Genomic DNA, 9512 nt, shown 5'->3' with positions numbered 1-9512 from the left:
ATAGCTCATTCCAAGTGGTCACTCCGCCGGTAGATCAATGTCGACGACGATCCCATCCCATGGAAGAAAATGTCCATCCAAGCAAGCAAGCAAGCAATCAAAGCTCATGACACTGTAGGCACAAGTTGGAAAGGCCTAGGGCGCGGCGCGGAGCGGGATGAGATTCTGCTATCCGCATGGCGTGGAGCACTGCTGTCCGCGGCCGCATGCATGCATGCCCCTGCGAAATCCATCATCTTGAGGGTGTTTGGATACGTTTTAGTCCCATGATTAAAAATAGTGAGACTAAGGCCCTGTTTCTTTAAAAAGTCGTAGGACTTTTTTAGTCCCAACTGAAAAGTCTCTAATCCCAACCCGTTTCTTTTCAGAGACTAAACAGGGACTAGAGGTCATTAAAGACATGCAAATAGACCATGTTACCCCTAGTACTGTACTAGAAGTTATTAAATGACATGCTAAAAATAGGGGCAGTATTGGAAAAAGTGTCAGAAAAGTCCCAAAAAGTCCCTTCCATAGAGACTTCTTCCTTTAGTCCAAAATACCACATTTTAGTCCCTAAAAGTCCCAAATACCACACTAAAATACCACATCATCAATCATAATAATATAACGAATATTAAAAATAAAAAAAATTACATCCAGTTTCATAGATCATCTAACGACGATTACAAGCACTGAACTTACCGACTGGATTCCACTCTGTACATCGTAACCCTCCTGGAGGGTAACGGTCATACGTTTCAATGTACCTTTATTAGCATTTAAGACATACGTTACCTGTAACGTAGGCATTTATTCGCCACTACTCCACCCCTGAGCACCGAACCGTTGTGAAGGGTAGCGCACTCTATATAAGCCGCCCTTCCCCACTGGTGCAGGGGTTAGCAATTCAGTGTAATCAATATTCCACTCGACAACAAGCTCCCATGAGCACTGAGACGTAGGGCTTTTACCTCCACGGTAGAGGGGCCTGAACTCATACAACCTCGTCGTAGCTAAGGCTCTACCCATCCTTTCGTACCCTACACATCTACTGTCAAACTTATACCCACGACAGCAGATGTTGGCTTGTGAGACTTGTTAGAGTAGAACTGAGAGCCTTCACATCGGTCGACCATATCTTTCGCCATTTCATTCGCCTGCAGCTAGAAAAAGCCAGCTCTGAATGCTTTGGCGACGATTGCTCTTGAAGAGGCGTGATGACCGCAGGTTCCCGAGTGAATTTCTGCCAAGATTAACTGTCCCTCCTGAGGGGAGATGCATCGTTGAAGGACGCCTGAAACGCTTTCCTTGTACAACTGGTCATCAATGACATTGAACGACTTTGACCTGCGGACGATCTGTCTGGCTTGGACTTCGTCTTCTGGTAATTCTTGCCTCAGGATGTATGCAACGATCGGCACAGTCCAATCGGGGATGATAGCAAGAATCTCCATGATCAAATCAACCACAGCAGGGACTTTGACTTCAGTCGGATCTGTCGAGCTCTTTGGTTGTACCGGTTCCTCTGTGAAAGGATCTTCTTTAACTGAGGGAAGGTGGAGATGCTCGAGGCAGACATCACTCGGGACTGGTCTCCGAGTGGATCCGAGTTTTGCCAACTCATCAGCTGCTTGGTTTTTTAGTCGCGGAACGTGGTGGAGTTCCAGACCTTCAAACTTTTTCTCGAGCTTCCTCATCGCACTGAAGTATGTGGTCATTGTGGGGTTCCTGACGTCCCACTCCTTCATCACTTGATTAACCACCAAATCCGAATCGCCATAGACCATCAGGCGACGGACGCCGAGTGCGATGGCCATGCACAGTCCATAAAGGAGAGCTTCGTACTCTGCCTCGTTGTTGGAGGAATCAAAGTGTATCTCCAACACGTACTTGAGTTTGTCACCCTTTGGCGATATGATCACAACGCCAGCGCCGGAGCCATTCAACATCTTGGACCCATCGAAGAACATTGTCCAATGAGCCGAGTAGATGTGGGTCGGTTGCTCCTGTTCTACCCATTCTGCTATGAAGTCAGCTAGAGCTTGAGACTTTATAGCTTTCTTGGCCTCGAACCTGATGTCACAGTATAACATCTCCATTGCCCACTTCGCCACTCGGCCTGATGCATCCCGATTGTGTAGGATTTCCCACAACGGAGCATCGGAAACGACGGACACCGAGTGGTCTTGAAAATAATGAGCCACCTTCTTCGGAGTCATGTAAATCCCGTAGATAAGTTTTTGATAGTGGGGATACCTCTGTTTGGAAGGAGTCAGTACTTGGGAGACATAATACACTGGCCGCTGAACCTTGTATGCTTTGCCTTCTTCTTCCCGTTCGACTGTGAGAACAGTGCTGACGACTTGATTTGTAGCCGCGATGTACAGAAGAAGGGTTTCTTTACTGAGCGGAGCAGTAAGAACCGGCTGGGTGGAAAGTAGGACTTTGAGTTCGTCGAATGCGACTTGGGCTTCGTCTGTCCACTCAAAAGTATCTGATTTCTTCATGAGTCGGTACAGAGGAAGCACCTTCTCGCCGAGTCGACTGATAAACCTGCTCAAAGCCGCTAGGCAACCTGTGAGCCTTTGAACATCATGTATCCTGACCGTCCGCTCCATTCGGACGATGGTCCCGATCTTTTCGGGGTTGACATCGATCCCTCGTTCGGAAACGAAGAAACCGAGTAACTTTCCGTTGGGAACGCCGAATGAACACTTGGCTGGGTTGAGCTTGATATCGTACCTATGAAGGTTGGCGAATGTTTTTGTCAAGTCAGTCAGCAGGTTGGAACCTTTGTGTGACTTGACTACGATATCATCCATATATGCCTCCACATTCCGACCGATCTGGTCGAGGAGGCATTTTTGGATCATGCGCATAAAGGTTGCTCCTGCATTCTTCAAACCAAATGGCATAGTGATGTAGCAGAAGCACCCGAATGGGGTGATGAAGGCTGTTTTTAATTCGTCGGGGCCATACAGATGGATCTGATGATAGCCCGAGTAGGCATCAAGAAATGACAAACGCTCGCAACCCGCAGTCGAATTGACAATTTGATCGATGCGGGGGAGCGGAAAATGGTCTTTCGGGCAAACCTTATTGAGATGCTTGAAGTCGATGCACATTCGGAGCGACTTGTCCTTCTTGGGCACCATGACAACATTGGCGAGCCACTCGGAGTGGTGTACCTCGCGAATGAAGTTGGCTGCCAAAAGCTTGGCCACCTCTTCTCCGATTGCCTTCCTCTTGTGCGCGGTGGACCAACGCAGGCGTTCTCGGACAGGCCGAGCGGTGGGATCCACATGCAGTCGGTGCTCAGCCAACTCCCTGGGTACACCTGGCATGTCATAGGGCTTCCATGCGAAGATGTCCTAGTTCTCATGTTGGAATTGGATGAGCTCGGCTTCCTATTTAGGATCGAGGGTGGTGGAGATGTTCGCCGGGGCAGCGGTGTCGTCCGTCGGGTGGATGCTGACCTTCTTCGTCTCTCCCGCCGACTGGAATGCGGATTCCGAAGCTGGCTTTTTCGAACGCATCAAGTCAGCGGGGTCGACGGTCTTCTTGTACTCGTCAAGCTCGAGGACAGCCATCTGCTGATCGGCGATCCTCGATCCCTGCTGCAGACACTCCTCGGCCCGCTGCCGATTGCCTGTGATAGTGATCACACCTTTCGGGCCTGGCATCTTCAGCTTCAGGTACACGTAACATGGACGGGCCATGAAACGCGCATACGCCGGGCGGCCAAAATTGCGTGATACGCACTCTGGAAGTCCACCACCTCGAACGTCAACTTTTCCTTGTGTAAGTTCTTGTCGGAGCCGAAGACGACGTCCAACGCGATCTGGCCGAGTGACTTGGCCTTTCATCCAGGGACGACTCCATGGAACTGCATGCTGCTCTCGCTAAGTTTGGACATCAGAATGCCCATCCCCTTGAGAGTGTCAGCGTACATGATGTTCAAACCACTGCCGCCGTCCATGAGGACTTTGCGCAGCCGAACTCCTTCCACCACCGGGTCGATGACCAGAGCCTGCCTCCCTGGGGTGGGTAAGTGTGCTGGATGATCCGACTGGTCAAAGGTGATCGCAGTCTGAGACCATTTAAGGAACGTGGGGTTGGTCGGCGTGGCCATGTTCACCTCCCTGTTCACCAGCTTCAGTCGACTCTTGCTCTCAACGTCAGCAAAAATCATCAGTGTTGCATGGACTTGGGGGAACGGATCCTCCTTGTCCTCCTCATCCTGTTCATTGCCCTTTTCACTCGGTTGCCCTTCGCCGAACCCTTGGAGCAGGAGGCGACATTGCCGAGTGGTATGCTTCGGATATATGGCGTTGCCCTCTTCATCCATCTTCGTGTGAATCGGACATGGTTGGTCCAGGATGGGGTTTCTGAACTGCTTCTTCTTGGGGGTGAACTGAGCCTTCCCCTTGCCCTTGAGCTTGGCATTGGTAATGGCTGCGGCCTCTGCCTGCGAAGTGGACGGAGCTTTCTGCTTCTGCTTCCAAGTGTTGTTCCCATCTCCATCGGCGACTGCTTTGTGCTTGCCGCTCCGAATGCGGTCTTCTTCTTTGCCATTTGCATAGCGCGCTGCTATCTCCATCATCTTACTCATGGAGATGTCGCCTGTTCAACCGAACTTCAGGTACAAATCTCTGTACCGCACGCCTGCGTTGAAGGCGCAGACTGCTTGGTGCTCTGTGACGTTCTCCACCGTGTAGTAGAGGGTCGTCCAACGCTGAATGAAATCGCGCAGGGGCTCATTCTGCTTCTGGACACAGTGCTGGAGCTCCACGAGGCCAGCAGGGCGTTTGCACGTCCCTTCGAAGGTCCTGATGAAGACTCGGGCCAAATCTACCCAGCTGTACATGCTTGAGGGGGCCAACTGGTTCAGCCACGCTCGTGCCGAGCCGTCGAGCATCGGAGGAAGGTGTTTCATGGCGACGTGGTCGTCCCCTCCTCCGATCTGGACTGCCACTCGGTAGTCGTCCAGCCACGTTTCTGGCTTGGATTCTCTTGTAAACTTGCTGATCCCCGTCGCCAATCGGAAGTTGGGAGGGATGTCGGCCGAACGGATGGCTCGGCTGAAACACTCGGGACCAGAGACGATGGTTCTGCTTCCACTCGGACGGTCCAGATCGTGACCATCGCGGTGGGCCCGGCCCCTGTCGACCCTCCTCTGAGCGATATGCCCTCTTGCGTCGGGCCTTGGATCATAAGTGTCACCGAATGAACGCCGATCATCAGGATGTCGGGGCCCGTAGGGCCCACCCCGCGGAGGGGTGCGTGAGCGGCGACGATCTTCGGGATTCATGGAGCGGCTGCCTCCCCTATGTCGTTGATGAGAACTGGGGCTGTGAACTGACCGATGCGTGTTCGCGCGAACAGAACTATTGTGAATCCTGTTGTGCGACTGGGAGACCGCCGAATTTTGTTGCTGTGCCGGACGCAACAGGGCACGGATCTGCTCGATCCCTCTGCCAGCCTCTGAATCAGTCGGCTGGAGGGAATCGGCTATCCTGGCGGCGACAGCCAGGTTGAGGACGGGTGTGCGGAACACCTCCACGTTGCTCTGACGAGTGCGCCGACTGGCAGAACGGCGGGGTTGACAGCGAGCGCCGGAGGTTTCGCCGACCTCGTGCTCGTTCCGGCCAGTCTGACGGGGGCTTTCATGGGAGTTGGCCATGTGCACTTCGGCTGCAGGCCCGCGACCCACGTACTCAGAAGGGAACTCAGTCGGAACTGAGTCCGAGCACTGGGACGACGGCGCAACTACAACCGACTCGAGGACCGCCACTTGTGAAGACGCGCTCTACCGCGCCTGAGCGTGTTGCACCCAGCGCTGGAGCCACGGACGGCAAGACCGCTTGTTGTGGCGCGTGACAGGGGTGAAGGTCGACACCGGAGCCGACTGCTGGAGAAGAAGGATGCCGCGGGCGCCGGCACGGAAGTGCGTAGCCCCGCGACTAGGAAGCGCCTCGACGTCAAGAGGGGCATCCCAAAGCCATGCCGAATCGTAGACGATGAAGGAGAGAGCTCCGAATAGGATCTCGCGACACATGCTCAAATCACCACCGGACGACATGACGAAAAGACGTAGTCGCAAACTCACCGAAAAGTCGCTTAGACGCCTGCCCCACGGTGGGCGCCAACTGTCGTGGGTATAAGTCTGACAGTAGATGTGTAGGGTACGAAAGGATGGGCAGAGCCTTAGCTACGACGAGGTTGTATGAGTTCAGGCCCCTCTATGGTGGAGGTAAAAGCCCTACGTCTCATTGCTCTTGGGAGCTTGTTGTCGAGTGGAATATGGATTACAGTGAATTGCTAACCCCTGCACAAGTGGGGAAGGGCGGCTTATATAGAGTGCGCTACCCTTCACAACGGTTCGGTGCGCAGGGGTGGAGTAGTGGCGAATAAATGCCTACTTTACAGGTAACGTATGTCTTAAATGCTAATAAAGGTACATTGAAACGTATAACCGTTACCCTCCACGGGGGTTACGATGTACAGAGTGGAATCCAGTCGGTAAGTTCGATACGCTCCGAATGTTCATCTCCGACTGGATGATGGAGGAATCGTCACCGACTGGATGATGGGAAGTCCTTAATTCAGTCGGAACTGACTAAAGGTCTTATCACTTATGAAGGATAGTCCTTGGGTAGGACTCATAGGGCAGGCCTATGACCCTGCCGCCGCCAGGATAGCCGATTCCCTCCAGCCGACTGATTCAGAGGCTGGCAGAGGGATCGAGCAGATCCGTGCCCTGCTGCGCACGACGCAACAACAAAATTCGGCGGTCTCCCAGTCGCACAACAGAATTCACAATAGTTCTGTTTGCGCGAACACGCATCGGTCAGTTCACAGCCCCAGTTCTCATCAGCGACATAGGGGAGGCAGCCGCTCCATGAATCCCGAAGATCGTCGCCGCTCACGCACCCCTCCGCGGGGTGGGCCCTACGGGCCCCGACATCCTGATGATCGGCGTTCATTCGGTGACACTTATGATCCAAGGCCCGACACAAGAGGGCATATCGCTCAGAGGAGGGTCGACAGGGGCCGGGCCCACCGTGATGGTCACGATATGGGCTGTCCGAGTGGAAGCAGAACCATCGTCTCTGGTCCCGAGTGTTTCAGCCGAGCCATCCGTTCGGCCGACATCCCTCCCAACTTCCGATTGGCGACGGGGATCAGCAAGTTTACAAGAGAATCCAAGCCGGGAACGTGGCTGGACGACTACCGAGTGGCAGTCCAGATCGGAGGAGGGGACGACCACCTCGCCATGAAACACCTTCCTATGATGCTCGACGGCTCGGCACGAGCGTGGCTGAACCAGTTGGCCCCCTCAAGCATCTACAGCTGGGCAGATTTGGCCCGAGTCTTCATCAGGACCTTCGAAGGGACGTGCAAACGCCCTGCTGGCCTCGTGGAGCTCCAGCACTGTGTCCAGAAGCAGAATGAGCCCCTGCGCGATTTCATTCAGCGTTGGACGACCCTCTACCACACGGTGGAGAACGTCACAGAGCACCAAGCAGTCTGTGCCTTCAAGGCAGGCGTGCGGTACAGAGATTTGTACCTGAAGTTCGGTCGAACAGGCGACATCTCCATGAGTAAGATGATGGAGATAGCGACACGCTATGCAAATGGCGAAGAAGAAGACCGCATTCGGAGCGGCAAGCACAAAGCAGTCGCCGATGGAGATGGGAACAACACTCAGAAGCAGAAGCAGAAAGCTCCGTCCACTTCGCAGGCAGAGGCCGCGGCCGTTACCAATGCCAAGCTCAAGGGCAAGGGGAAGGCTCAGTTCACCCCCAAGAAGAAGCAGTTCGGAAACCCCATCCTGGACCAGCCATGTCCGATTCACACGAAGATGGATGAAGAGGGCAACGCCATATATACGAAGCATACCACTCGGCAATGTCGCCTCCTGCTCCAGGGGTTCGGCGAAGGGCAACCGAGTGAAAAGGGAAATGAACAGGATGAGGAGGACAAGGAGGATCCGTTCCCCCAAGTCCATGCAACACTGATGATTTTTGTTGACGTTGAGAGCAAGAGTCGACTGAAGCTGGTGAACAGGGAGGTGAACATGGCCACGCCGACCAACCGCATGTTCCTTAAATGGTCTCAGACTACAATCACCTTTGACCAGTCGGATCATCCAGCACACGTACCCACCCCAGGGAGGCAAGCTCTGGTCGTCGACCCGGTGGTGGAAGGAGTTCGACTGCGCAAAGTCCTCATGGACGGCGGCAGTGGTTTGAACATCATGTATGCTGACACTCTCAAGGGGATGGGCATTCCGATGTCCAAACTTAGCGAGAGCAGCATGCAGTTCCATGGAGTCGTCCCTGGACGAAAGGCCAAGTCACTCGGCCAGATCGCGTTGGACATCGTCTTCGGCTCCGACAAGAACTTCCGCAAGGAAAAGTTGACGTTCGAGGTGGTGGACTTCCAGAGTGCGTATCACGCAATTTTGGCCGCCCGGCGTATGCGCGTTTCATGGCCCGTCCATGTTACGTGTACCTGAAGCTGAAGATGCCAGGCCCGAAAGGTGTGATCACTATCACAGGCAATCGGCAGCGGACCGAGGAGTGTCTGTAGCAGGGATCGAGGATCGCCGATCAGCACATGGCTGTCCTCGAGCTTGACGAGTACAAGAAGACAGTCGACCCCGCTGACTTGATGCGTTTGAAGAAGCCAGCTTCGGAATTCGCATTCCAGTCGGCGGGAGAGACGAAGAAGGTCAGCATCCACCCGACGGACGACACCGCTGCCCCGACGAACATCTCCACCACCCTCGATCCTAAATAGGAAGCCGAGCTCATCCAATTCCTCCATGAGAACTAGGACATCTTTGCATGGAAGCCCTCTGACATGCCAAGTGCACCCAGGGAGTTGACTGAGCACCGACTGCATGTGGATCCCGCCGCTCGGCCGGTCCGAGAATGCCTGCGTCGGTCCGCCGCGCACAAGAGGAAGGCAATCGGAGAAGAGGTGGCCAAGCTTTTGGCAGCCAACTTCATTCGCGAGGTACACCACTCCGAGTGGCTCGCCAATGTTGTCATGGTGCCCAAGAAGGACAAGTCGCTCCGAATGTGCATCGACTTCAAGCATCTCAATAAGGTCTGCCCGAAAGACCATTTCCGCTCCCCAGCATCGATCAAATTGTCAATTCGACTGCGGGTTGCGAGCGTTTGTCATTTCTTGATGCCTACTCGGGCTATCATCAGATCCGTCTGTATGGCCCCGACGAATTAAAAACAGCCTTCATCACCCCATTCGGGTGCTTCTGCTACATCACTTGGCCATTTGGTTTGAAGAATGAAGGAGCAACCTTTATGCGCATGATCCAAAAATGCCTCCTCGACCAGATCGGTCGGAATGTGGAGGCATGTATGGATGATATCGTAGTCAAGTCACGCAAAGGTTCCGACCTGCTGACTGACTTGGCAGAAACATTCGCCAACCTTCGTAGGTACGATATCAAGCTCAACCCAGCCAAGTGTTCATTTGGCGTTCCCAGCGGAAAGTTACTC

This window comes from Hordeum vulgare, chromosome 1H, assembly GCF_904849725.1.
Source record: "Hordeum vulgare subsp. vulgare chromosome 1H, MorexV3_pseudomolecules_assembly, whole genome shotgun sequence".
Lineage (NCBI taxonomy): Eukaryota > Viridiplantae > Streptophyta > Magnoliopsida > Poales > Poaceae > Hordeum > Hordeum vulgare.
The sequence above is the reverse complement of the archived record's forward strand: the minus strand, read 5'-3'. Positions refer to the sequence as shown.